The sequence below is a fragment of the Hemiscyllium ocellatum genome, chromosome 7, assembly GCF_020745735.1.
Source record: "Hemiscyllium ocellatum isolate sHemOce1 chromosome 7, sHemOce1.pat.X.cur, whole genome shotgun sequence".
NCBI lineage: Eukaryota > Metazoa > Chordata > Chondrichthyes > Orectolobiformes > Hemiscylliidae > Hemiscyllium > Hemiscyllium ocellatum.
In genome coordinates, this window is record NC_083407.1 from 62395801 (window position 1) to 62409666 (window position 13866).

Below are 13866 nucleotides of genomic sequence, written 5' to 3' on the forward strand. Positions count from 1 at the left end.
GTCACCTCAATTTCTCTGCCCTCCTCACCCCATCCAACCTATCTCCCTCCAAACTGACTGCACTCCATGTGCTTAGATCCAACCATGACTTTGTTACTTAATCTGCCAATAGGAGTGGTGCAGGTGTAGTCTGCCATACTGACCTCGACATTGCAGAGGCAGAGTGCCAGCTCTCAGCTACCTCCTCATATCTTCCCCTGAAATATGATCCCACCATGGCAGATCAGGCCATTGTATCAATGACAATCACTGACCTCATTTCACCTGGAGATCTCCCACCCACAGCCTTCAAGCTGATAGTCTCACAGCCTCACACAGCTCACTTCTACCTCCTTCTGAAAATCCACAAACAGGATTGCCCGGGCAGCATTGATTCAGCATGCTCCTGTCCCACAGAACTCATGTCTTCTGACCCTGACTCAGTCCTTTCCCCCTGGTTCAATCCCTGCTCATGTACATCTGTGATTCCTCTGATGCTTTATGCCAGTTTCGGAATTCCCAGTTTGCAAAGTCTAGCCACCTCCTTTTTACCATGGACATGCAATCCCTTTACACATCCATTCCCCACCAGGATGGCATCAGGATTCTCCACTTCTTCCTGGAGCAAAGGCCTGAACCGTCCCAACGCACCACCACCGCCCACTGCTTGGCCGAGCTCATCCTCACCCTCAACAACTTCTCTTTTAATTCCTCTCATTTTCTTCAGGTCAGAGGGGTGGCCATAGGTACTCACATGGGCCCCTGTTATGCCTATCTCTTCAAGGGTATTTGGAACATTCTTTGTTCCAGTCCTATTCTAGCCCCCAACCACAACTCTTTCTCTGATATATCAATATCATCAATGTTACTTCCCTATGTCATTTGGAATTGGAAAGGTTAATCAATTTCGCTTACAACTTCCACCCCGCCCTCACTTTCATCTGGTCTATCGGACTCCTCCCTTCCCTTCCTCGACATGTCTGTTTCCATTTCTGGGCACAGACTGGCCATTAATATTCATTATAAACCAACCAACTCCCACAGCTACTTGGACTATACATCCTTGCACCCTGTTTCCTATAAAGAAACCATTCCATTCTCCCAGTTCCTCCGGCTCCATTGCATAAGTACCGATAAGGCCAACTTCGATAAAGGAGTCTCTGAAATGCACACATTCTTTCTCAACTGAGGATTCCCCAGCCCTGTTGTCGATAGAGCTCTCAACCAGGCCTGATCCATTTCCTGCATTTCCCTCACCCCCTCTCTTCTCTCCCACAATAGCAATAGGGTTCCCCTTTCTCCTTACCTACCATTGCACTAGCATCCACATCCAGAAGATCATCAGCTACCATTTCTGCTGTCTCCAGCAAGATGCCACTGCCAGACACATATTCAAAATCCCTCTCCTCTCCTGTCCACCTTCTGCAGGCACGAGTCTCTCTGATCCACTCTTCCTTCACTCCCAACACCCCAGCACAGCCCAAAAGCACCTTCCCCTGCAATGGCTGAAGGTATAACACCTGTCCATTTACCTCCACCCTCCTCAGTATCCGAGGGCCTTCCAGGTGAAGCAACACTTTACCTGCATTTCTCACAATCTAGTCTACTGCATTCACTGCTCATAACGCGGTCTCCTCTACATTGGGGAAATGAAGTATAGACTGGATGGCTGCTTCCCAAAACATCTATGCCTTGCCCTCAAAAAAGACCCTGTATTCCCAGTTGCCTGCTACTTTAACACACCACCTTGTTCCCTGGCTAACATCTCTGTCTTGGGCTTGCTGCAGTGCTCCAGTGAAGCTCAGTGCTAGCTGGAAGAACAATACCTCATTTTCCACTTAGGGACTCTGCAGACCCCTGGACTCATATCATATAATTTTAGGGTCTGAACTCCCCCACACATCAGGCTTGTTATCAGATAGTCTGCCATTACACACTACCTATTGTTGGCCACCAACAGTCTCCATTAACAGCTAATTACCCTCCCAGCCAGATCGTCATCGACTCCTTTTACTTCACAACTCTTCTTCTCCCTCATTGGGCTCTATCCCTACCTGTCATTTATTCCTTACCCCCTCTCCACATTCTATCTTCTGTTTATAAACCAACATTTTCCTAGGTACCAGCAGTTCTAAGGGCAGGTCACTGGACCCGAAACATTAACTTTGATTTTTATTCACAGTCATTGCCCGACTTGCTGAGTTTTTCCTGCAACTTCTGTTTTTGTCTCTGCTGCTCATGATCCTGCTTGCAACCAGCTTTTGCTTGCAACTCCAGCATTAGGCATCATTGCTGCGATCAGTAGTTAAAATCGCATTTGCATTCAAATGTTGTCATCAGACAATATATAACAACGAATAAGGATCCCGCTTGCCTATGCAAATGTTACCTAAAGAAAGGCAGCAAGCATGAACATGTAACAAACACAGCAATAAAAAATACTCAAACATCATCTTAAACACCTGCCTGTACTATTTCAGCAAGCAGGCAGAATAAAATCCAGCCTTAAATATCTTCACAAACTCAAGATCTCTTTCTCAGCTCAGTGCTCCAAAATACATGTTCACTTCTGAACAGGAGATATAACTTTTGTACCAGTTCAGTAGGTACAACCAAGACTACCATGGAAGTTTTGAGTACTTTGTTGCAAGTAGAACAACTATGTGTTTTTCCTGACCTGAAAGCAATGCCATGGATGGTAAAGGTCTGGTGTTAAGTGTACATTTCTTAAAAGTGACACTTAACTCCTTTTAGTCTTACTAATGACACACTTTCTGTAACTTTTGTTCTTCCACACTTAAAACTTGCTACTTTTAACCCTATTTCTTATACTTGCCTTTTTGTCTGATTGTACCATGTGACTCACTCTCAGTGTGGTCCACTGAACCCGTTTCCCACTCTGTTCTACAGTTGCTCTCTCCCTGCATTCTTAACCCAGCAGGCCTGCAAAGCAAAGTAAATTCAAAACTTTAAAACCATGTTTTACAACCTCACCTTACTTCTCGGCTCAACTGCCATTTTATTACCTCTACCTCAACCACGGTAATAGTGAACCAGCCCTACATGCAATTCTCCTGCTCTTTGGATGCTGCCTGACCTGCTGCACTTTTCCAGCAACACATTTTTCAGCTCTGATCTCCAGCATCTGCAGTCCTCACTTTCTCCTACATGTGATTCCTCATTCTCTGCCACTTAGCAGTCACAGCCTAGTCCATGGAATTTCCAAAATACCATTGCTGTTTGTTAGCATTTGTGATTTTAGTGCAAAAATGTAATATTTTACCAATATTAGCATCTTATCTACTAAACCTTCCAAATTGCTGCTTGTCCAAAATAGTCCAATATCCCAATTCTCCTTTTGGTCCCTCACCGTACTGATTATCCTTAATCAATCCGTGCCTCTCCAAATGCCTATCTTTCAGAATCACTTCTAACAATTTACTCATCACTGATGACAGACTCACAGTTCTATAATTCCCAGGCTTCTCCTTACAGCCTTTCTTAAATAAAGGCACAACATTAGACACCCCCAGTCTTCCAGCACCTCACCTGTGGTTATAATGATACAAATTTCTCTGCCAGGGGCACAATTCCTCCCTCATTTCCCACAACATCCTGGGATATACTTGATCAGATCCTGGCGATTTATCCACCTTTATGTTTTTAAAGACCTCCACCATTTGCATTTCTGTAATATATTCTGTTCCCAAAACATCAGTATTTATTTTCCAAAGATCTATAGCCTCCACTTCTTCCTCCAGAGTAAAAGTTAACGTGAAATATTTATTTAGAATCTTTCTCATCTCCTGAGGTTCAACACATAGATGACCTTGTTGATCTTTAAGGGGCCCTATTCCTTCCCAGTTGCTCTACTGCTCTTAATGTAATTGTAGAATTTCTTTGGATCATCTTTAATCATATCTGCCATGACTATCTCATATATCCTCTTTGCCCTCCTGAGTTCCTTCTTAAGAATGCCTCTATACCCTTTATGGTCTTCAAGAGATGCATTTGATTCCTGTTGTCTCTATCCAATATATGGCTCTTTCTTATTCTTGACCAGAACCTCTAAAGCTTTATTCAGCTTCTGTTCCTAATGTTACCAGCCTTACCCTTAACTCTAACAGGAACATAATCCTTGAACTCTGTTATCACACTTCTGAAAGCCTCCAACTTGTCAGTTCCCCCTTTATCTGCGAACAATCTACTCCAATCAACTTTTGAAAGTTCCTGTCTCATACCATAAAAATTTGCCTTCCTCCAATTAACAAATTTAACTTTTATGGAAGGCCTATGCTTTTCATACTGTCATAGAGTCATAGAGATGTACAGCATGGAAACAGACCCTTTGGTCCAACCCATCCATGCCGACCAGATATCTCAACCCTATCTAGTCCCACCAGCCTGTACCCAGCCCATTTCCCTCCAAACCCTTCCTATTCATATACCCATCGAAATGCCTCTTAAATGTTGCAATTGTACCTGCCTCCACCATATCCTCTGGCAGCTCATTCCATACACATACAACCTTCTGCGTGAAAAAGTTACCCCTTAGGTCTCTTTTATATTTTTCCCCTCTCACCCTAAACCTATGCCCTCTAGTTCTGGACTCCCCGACCCCAGGGAAAAGACTTTGTCTGTTTATGCCCCTCATAATTTTGTAAACCTCTATAAGGTCACCCCTCAGCCTCAGACGCTCCAGGGAAAACAGCCCCAGCCTGTTCAGCCTTTCCCTGTAGCTCATATCCTCCAACCCTGGCAACATCCTTTTAAGTCTTTTCTGAACCCTTTCAAGTTTCACAACATCTTTCCGATAGGAAAGAGACCAGAACTGCATGCAATATTCCAACAGTGGCCTAACCAATGTCCTGTACAGCCGCAACATGACCTCCCAACTCCTGTACTCAATACTCTGATCAATAAAGGAACGCATACCAAACACGCTCTTCACTATCCTATCTACCTGCGACTCCACATTCAAGGAACTGTGAACCTGCACTCCAAGGTCTCTTTGTTCAGCAACACTCCCTAGGACCTTACCATTAAGTGTATAAGTCCTCCTAAGATTTCCTTTCCTAAAATGCAGCACCTCGCATTTATCAGAATTAAACTCCATCTGCCACTTCTCAGCCCACTGGGCCATCTGGTCAAGATCCAGTCGTAATCTGAGGTAACCCTCTTTGCTGTCCACTACACCTCCAATTTTGGTGTCATCGGCAAATTTACTAACTGTACCTCTTATGCTCGCATCCAAATCATTTATGTAATTGACAAAAAGTAGAGGGCCCAGCACCGATCCTTGTGGCACTACCCTGGTCATAGGCCTCCAGTCTAAAAAACAACCCTCCACCACCACCCTCTGTCTTCTACCTTTGAGCCAGTTCTGCATCCAAATGGCTAGTTCTCCCTGTATTCCATGAGATCTAACCTTGCTAATCAGTCTTCCATGGGGAACCTTGTCGAACACCTTACTGATATCCATATAGATCACATCTACTGCTCTGCCCTCATCAATATTCTTTGTTGCTTCTTCAAAAAACTCAATCAAGTTTATGAGACATGATTTCCCACGCACAAAGCCATGTTGACTATCCCTAATCAGTCCTTGCCTTTCCAAATACACATACATCCTGTCCCTCAGGATTCCCTCCAACAACTTGCCCACCACCGAGGTCAGGCTCACCGATCTATAGTTCCCTGGCTTGTCTTTCCCACACTTCTTAAACAGTGGCACCACATTTGCCAACCTCCAGTCTTCTGGCACCTCACCTGTGACTATCGATGATACAAATATCTCAGCAAGAGGCCCAGCAATCACTTCTCTAGCTTTCCACAGAGTTCTCAGGTACACCTGATCAGGTCCTGGGGATTTATCCACTTTTAATCGTTTCAAGACATCCAGCACTTCCTCCTCTGTAACCTGGACATTTTGCAAGATGTCACCATCTATTTCCCTACAGTCTATATCTTCCATATCCTTTTCCACAGGAAATACTGATGCAAAATATTCATTTAGTATCTCCACCATTTTCTCCACATAAAGGCCGCCTTGCTGATCTTCAAGGGGCCCTATTCTCTCTCTAGTTACCCTTCTGTCCTTAATATATTTGTAACAACCCTTTGGATTCTCCTTAATTCTATTTGCCAAAGCTATCTCATGTCCCCATTTAGCCTTCCTGATTTCCCTCTTAAGTATACTCCTATTTTCTTTATACTCTTCTAAGGATTCACTTGATCTATCCTGTCTATACCTGACATATGCTTCCTTCTTTTTCTTAACCAAACCCTCAATTTCTTTAGTCATCCAGCATTCCCTATACCTACCAGCCTTCCCTTTCACCCTGACAGGAATATACTTTCTCTCTGGATTCTTGTTATCTCATTTATGAAAGCTTCCTATTTTCCAGCCGTCCCTTTACCTGCCAACACCTGCCTCCAATCAGCTTTCGAAAGTTCTTGCCTAATACTGTGAAAATTGGCTTTTCTCCAATTTAGAACTTCAACTTTTAGATCTGGTCTATCCTTTTCCATCACTATTTTAAAACGAATAGAATTATGGTAGCTGGCCCCAAAGTGATACCCCACTGACACCTCAGTCACCTGCCCTGCCTTATTTCCAAAGAGTAGGTCAAGTTTTGCACCTTCTCTAGTAGGTACATCCACATACTGAATCAGAAAATTGCCTTGTACACACAAATTCCTCTCCATCTAAACCTTTAACACTATGGCAGTCCCAGTCTATGTTTGGAAAGTTAAAATCCCCTACCATAACCACCCTATTATTCTTACAGATAGCTGAGATCTCCTTACAAGTTTGTTTCTCAATTTCCCTCTGACTATTGGGGGGTCTATAATACAATCCCAATAAGGTGATCATCCCTTTCTTATTTCTCAGTTCCACCCAAATAACTTCCCTGGATGTATTTCTTGGAATATCCACCCTCAGCACAGCTGTAATGCTATCCCTTATCAAAATGCCACTCCCCCTCCTCTCTTGCCTCCCTTTCTAACCTTCCTGTAGCATTTGTATTCTGGAACATTAATCTGCCAGTCCTGCCCATCCCTGAGCCATGTTTCCGTAATTGCTATGATATCCCAGTCCTATGTTCCTAACCATGTCCTGAGTTCATCTGCCTTCCTTGTTATTTTAAAACTAATAGAATTATGATCACTAGTCCCAAAGTGTTCCCCTACATATACTTCAGTCACTTGCCCTGCCTTATTTCCCAAGAGAAATTTAGAATACTGTGTCCAGACCACATTTAGAATACTGTGTGCATTTCTGGTCACCACATTACCGAGAGGATATGGACTCTTTGGAAAGGGTGCAGAGAAAGTTTATGAGGATGTTACCTGGTCTGGAAGGTATGTGCTATGAAGACAGGTTGAGTAGGTTAGGTTTGTTTTCATTAGAAAAAAAAGAGATTGAGGGGGTACCTGATTGAGGTCCACAAAATCATGAAGTGTATAGACAGGGTTGATAGAGATAAGCTTTTTCCCAGGGCGAAGGATTCAATAACGAGACGTCACGCTTTTAAGGTGCGAGGTGAAAGGTTTAAGGGTGATATACACGGCAAGTACTTTACACAGAGGTGGTGGGTGTCTGGAACGCTTTGCCAACAGAGGTAGTAGAGGCAGGCACGGTAGATTCATTTAAGTTGCGTCTGAACAGATGCATGAGTAGGTGGGGAGCAGAGGGATACAGATGCTTAGGAATTGGGTGACAGGTTTAGATAATAGATTTGGATCGGCTCAGGCTTGGAGGGCCGAAGAGCCTGTTCCTAGGCTGTAAATTTTCTTTGTTTTCTTTGTTCTAGAAGGTCAAGCTTTGCTCCTTCTATAGTAGATACATTCACATATTGATAAAGAAAATTATCTTGAACACATTTAACAAATTACTCATCATCCAAGCCCTTAACACCTATGCAGTTCAAGTCAATGTTTGGAAAATTAAAATTCCCTACCATTACAATCATATTATTCTTATATATATCTGCGATTACTCTACATAGTTCCTCCTCAATTTCCTTCTAACTACTGGGGGGGGGGGGGGGGGCATTAATACAATTAATCAAGATGATCATCCCTTTCTTATTTCTAAGTTCTACCCATACAGCTTCAATGGATGATGAAACATCCTAAGTACAGTAGTAATGTTTTCCTTAATCAAAAACGCTATTCCCCCTCCTCTCTTTCCTCCCTCTCTATCATTCCCATAGCATCTAAAAGCTGGAATACTGAGCTTCCAGTTCTACCCTTCTTGATGAAGGGCTTTTGCCCGAAACGTCGATTCTCCTGCTCCACAGATGCTGCCTGACCTGCTGTGCTTTTCCAGCACCACACTCTCGACTCTGATCTCCAGCATCTGCAGTCCTCACTTCCTCCTGTCATTCCATCAGTCAAGTTTCTGTAATAGCCATGACATCCCAGCTATGACATGCCCTCAATTCATCAGCAGTACTTGTAAAACCTGTTTTAGTTATTTTAAAGTGCAAATTTCATTAGAAAGTACAACAATAGTGTTTGAAAATCACATAAATCCATCCCATACCCAACAACCGCAGTTTGAAAGAGCAAACGTGGCACACCAATCTGAAACTACAAATTCACAGCTAGAATACTCATGATAACAGCATGTAAAACATGGGGTATCTGACAACATTGCAAAAGACAGTGGGCAATCAGACAATATCCTCATTGGCCATCGTCTTCTAACTGGTAGATTTGGCCTCATAGTACTATCACAATCCGCCTTTCATTCAATCCTACAAATGCACCCATGTATCACAAATAAGTTCTATGCCTGGTCTCCTGAATGCCATCCAGCATATTTATGCTATATCCCATCCTAAAACATTTCAGCCATGATATCTATCCCACAAATCAAAGACCCCTGGATCACAGTTCTATTGTTCATCGTAACAATTCTGCATCACTCTGCATTTTTTCAAAACATACAGACTCCTCTCCCAAAGTGCCCATAACACCCCATCAATACTCTCAAACTGTCAGATTCTCATTCCAGCATGACCATCTTTTTCATGTTCTTCCATGCACCAATTTTCATGCAGATTGAAATTAACTCCCACAATTCCCACACACCCACACAAATACAAATCTGTTCTCACAGATCCTGCAACTAAGATCCATCAGTGTATACAAGCCAACAGTTCATTCTAAGGTTTATTCTAGATCCTAGTATCACTATTTCCAGACTGCAACAAAACACTTTCACTACACTAATGAAACTCCAAATACTAGAACTTCCATTACCTGGAAACATTCTTCTTTTACAACTACACCAAATGACACCCTGGCCAAACTACAGAAACCACCTAGACTCTCCCAGATTCAAGAACCTATCAAAACACTTAAATTTCAACAATGTAGCAATTCCTCCATTAACCTACCACCCGTTACTAGTATTTCCATCTGATACCATCACTCTAAACCATATTGAATACCTCCAACTATGAAGTACCACTACAAACTTCAGTCTTAGTGTAAGCCTTTTTTCAGTTATAGCGCTTTTACTTCTAATTTGGAAATGTTATTTGTTTAAGCCTTACTCGTGTTATTTAAGCACATAATTCAGGCTGACTTCTCAGATGGAATGTCAAAACTGTCCGCTTTCTCTTTTATATGAAAACAAAAGATACTACAGCACTTTGTGAAGAACAGTAAGGGAATCATATCTATGAGGCCTTGCTGTGGCATTTGTTTTTCTATACATGACAATAGTGATTTAAAAGTACATCATTGTCTGAAAAGCAGTATATCAATAGAGGTATTTATGCTTCTTTTGGTAACATTGTACTCCTTCAAATTAAGACTGAGCAAATGCATGAGGACAAAGAGACAAAGGAGGTTAATAAATGGCAAAATAGTTCACCTTACAACTTAAGTTTTTATAACTAGCCTACAAAATGCTTTAAAAATGGAAGTAAGAGGAAGATGAAAGTAAACTCACTGTGCCATCTTAATCTCTGGTCAATTAGGGAGGTTTCTTATCTTCAAAATGGGTATAATGAAACAAAATTTAAGTTTTAAGATATGTAAACGCTAAGAACTTCCAGGTATTTCCAACTTCTAATTGCAGAGAAATTCAATCTTACAAATTAATCATACATTGGCATCTGTCAGATGCCTCTGTTCATGACATATTGGTAAGAGTGAACACTGCATGGCACTTTTGGAAAGAAAATCCATTTTCACATTGAGAATACCTAACATCACATTGATTTCAAACAGACATAGTGACACAAGACTAGACTTACATGTTGCATGAGGAGAAAGTGAGGATTGCAGATGCTGGAGATCAGAGTCAAAACGTGTGGTGCTGGAAAAGCACAGTCGGTCATGCAGCATCCGAGGAGCTGAAGAGTCAACAAGAGCTGGAGAAGCTCTTAATCAGGCATGTGGGGGGGGGGGGGGGGGCAGGAGAGCTGAGAGATAAAGGGGAGCGGGGTGGGGCTGGGGGGTATGGTAGCTGGGAATGAAATAGGTAGATGAGGATGGGGGTGATGGTGATAGATCGGAGCAGAGAGTGAAGCGGATGGGTGGGAAAGAAGATTGATAGGTAGGACAGTTCAAGAGGGCAATGCCAAGTTGGGGGATTGGATCTGGAATAAGGTGGTAGGGTGGTTGTGCGGCGGGGGGAAGGAATAAAGAAACTGGTGAAATCAACATTGATCCCGTTTGGTTGGAGGATACCAAAACAGAAGATGAGGCATTCTTCCTCCAGGCATTGGGTACCTAGAATTTGGCAGTAGGTGAGGCCCAGGACTTGCGAGTCCTTGGTGGAATGGGAGGGGGAGTTGAAGTGTTCAGCCAATTGGCATCATTGACCATGTGGGAGTGGAAATTACAGTCCTTGAAGAAGGTGACCATCTGGGATTTTCTATGGTGGAACTGGTCCTGCTGGGAGCAGATGCGGTGGAGGCGGAGGAATTGGGAACAGGGAATAGCATTTTTACAGGAGGTAGGGTGGGAGGCAGCTGTGGGCATCAGTGGGTTTGAAGTAGATGTCCGTGTTGAGCAATTGGCATCATTGACCATGTGGGAGGGGAATTTGCAGTCCTTGAAGGAGGCCATCTGGTGGAATTGGTTCTCCTGTAAGTAGATGCGGTGGAGGTGGAGGAATTGGGAGTAGGGGACTCCAGCGCATCTCCTCCATCTCCTGCACCTCCTCCCTTGAACCCCATCCCTCCAATCGCAACAAGAACAGAAGCCCCGATCCTCACTTTCCACCCCACCAATCTCCAGATACAATGCATTAACCTTCACAATTTTCTCCACTTACAAACAGACCCCACCACCAGATGTATATTTCCCTCCCCATTCCTATCTGCATTCTGCAGAGACCATTCCCTCCGCGACTCCCTTGGTAAGTCCATTACCCCCACTAACACATCCTCCACGTCTGGCACCCTCTCTTGCCATTGCAGGACATGTAAAATCTACACCCACACCTCCCCCCTCACCTCCAACCAAGGCCCAAAAGGATCCTTCCACATCCGGCAGAGATTTTCCTGCACCTCCAAACACCTCATCCATGTGTCCATTGCTCCCGATGTGAGAACATCCCTGAGACACACACTAAACAATCCCACTGCCCTGTGGCCAAACACTTCAACTCCCCCTCCCACTCCACCAAGGACAAATAAGTCCTCGACCTTCTCCATCACTAAATTCTAGCCACCCAACACCTGGAAGAAGAATGCTTCATCTTCCACCTTGGGACCCTTCAAACATTTGGGAACCATGTCCATTTCACCAGCTTCCTCATCTCCCTTCTCCTCAACTTATCACAGATCCAACTTTCCAACTTGGCGCTACCCTCCCTGTCCATCTTCTTTCCCACCTATCTGCACTACCCTCCACTCCGACCTATCACAATCACCCTCCATCTTCAACTTATTCCCAGGTACCTTCCCCCCAGCCCCACTCCCCTCCCATTTATCTCTCAGCTCCCTTGGACTCCCCCACATTCCTGATGAAAAGCTTCTACTTGAAACGTCGATTCTTCTGCTCCTTGAATGCTGCTTGACTGGCTGTGCTTTTCCAGCACCAAATGTTTTGAATCTTTCATGTTGCACTGTGGACCACCATGCATACTCCAAACAATCTACAACCTCATGGCTCAGCATATCCCCCACCTTACTATTATCATCAAGCCAGATTGTCAACCCTAGTTCAATGAAGAATGTGGGAGGACATGCCAGGAGCAGCACTAGACATATTCCAAAAGAAGGTGCGACCTGGTAAGGCTACAAAACAGGACTATTTATGTGTCAAACAGCATATGCAGCAAGTGACAGATAGAGCCAAGCAATTTACAATGAACAAATCAGATCTATGCTTTGCCGTCCTGCCACAAGCAGTGGTGGGCAATTAAATACCCCACTGGAGGAGGAGGCTCCACAAATATCCCCACCTTCAAATATGGGGATGGAGAGCACAATTGTGCAAAAGAGAAGGCTGAAGCATACACTTGCCTTGCCAAGTGAAAATTAATTATCTTTTTCAGAATTTTCTCCGATAAAGTTTCCACATCACTGTGTGAGGCACACTGGTTCTGTAATCTGATTCAGCTCAACCACCCTTCTTGAAAGATGGCACCACATTAGCTATCCTCATGTCCTCTGGCACCTCCCCTGAGACCAGTAAGGAATTAGTCAATTAAGAAATTGTAATTTCTTTCCTCACTTCACACAACATCCAAAACCTCCATGTCCAACTCACAGTCTTTGTTCTCGAATTCTATACCTACATTTTTCTTCCTCAAAGTGAAGACAGATGTGAAGTACTCATTTGACATCCCACCAATGTGGGCGGCACGGTGGCATGTGGGCGGCACGGTGGCACAGTGGTTAGCACTGCTGCCTCACAGCGCCTGAAGACCCGGGTTCAATTCCCGACTCAGGCGACTGACTGTGTGGAGTTTGCACGTTCTCCCCGTGTCTGCGTGGGTTTCCTCCGGGTGCTCCGGTTTCCTCCCACAGTCCAAAGATGTGCGGGTCAGGTGAATTGGCCATGCTAAATTGCCCGTAGTGTTAGGTAAGGGGTAATGTAGGGGTATGGGTGGGTTTCGCTTCGGCGGGTCGGTGTGGACTTGTTGGGCCGAAGGGCCTGTTTCCACACTGTAAGTCTAATCAATGTCTACCGGCTCCATGTACAGATTACTCCCTCTGTCCCTAATGAGGACTATTCTTTCCTTGGTTATCCTCATCCCCTTGATCTACTTATAGAATATCTTGACATTCTCCCTTACCCTACCTGTCAGAGTTTTTCATGTTCCCTCTTTGTTCTCTTAATTGCTTTCTTAAGGTTCCCCCGCACTTTCTATACTCTACCAGTGCATTTGATTTGCTCTTTTTGTATTTGTTAAAAGTAGCCCTTTTCCTTCTTATCCAATCCTGAATATTCCTAGACTTCCAAGCTCAGTGTGCTTGTTGCTCCTACATTTCACCCTAAAGGGAACATGTTGGACCTATACTCTTCCCAATTTCTTTTTAATTCACCCACTGTTTGGCTGTAGATTTATCCACAAGTCACTGTTCCCGGTCTACTTTCGCCGATCCTGTCTTATTTTAATAAAATCTGCTTTTGCCCAATCCAAAACCCTGTTTTTTGCACACCATCTTGGTCCTTTTCCATAACAAACCTAAAACATTCAGCATTGTGGTCACCTTTACTAAAAGAAAAACTTCCCTACTGCCACCTCGAACACCTGTCTAGCTTCAGTCCCCAGAATTAGGTCCAGCACCACACCATTCTTTGTTTGACCTACATTTTGATATGAAAAGCTCTCCTGAACACATTTCAATTAATCTGTCCCTTCAAAACCCTTTACACTATGACCATCCCAAAGAATGTTGGCAAAGT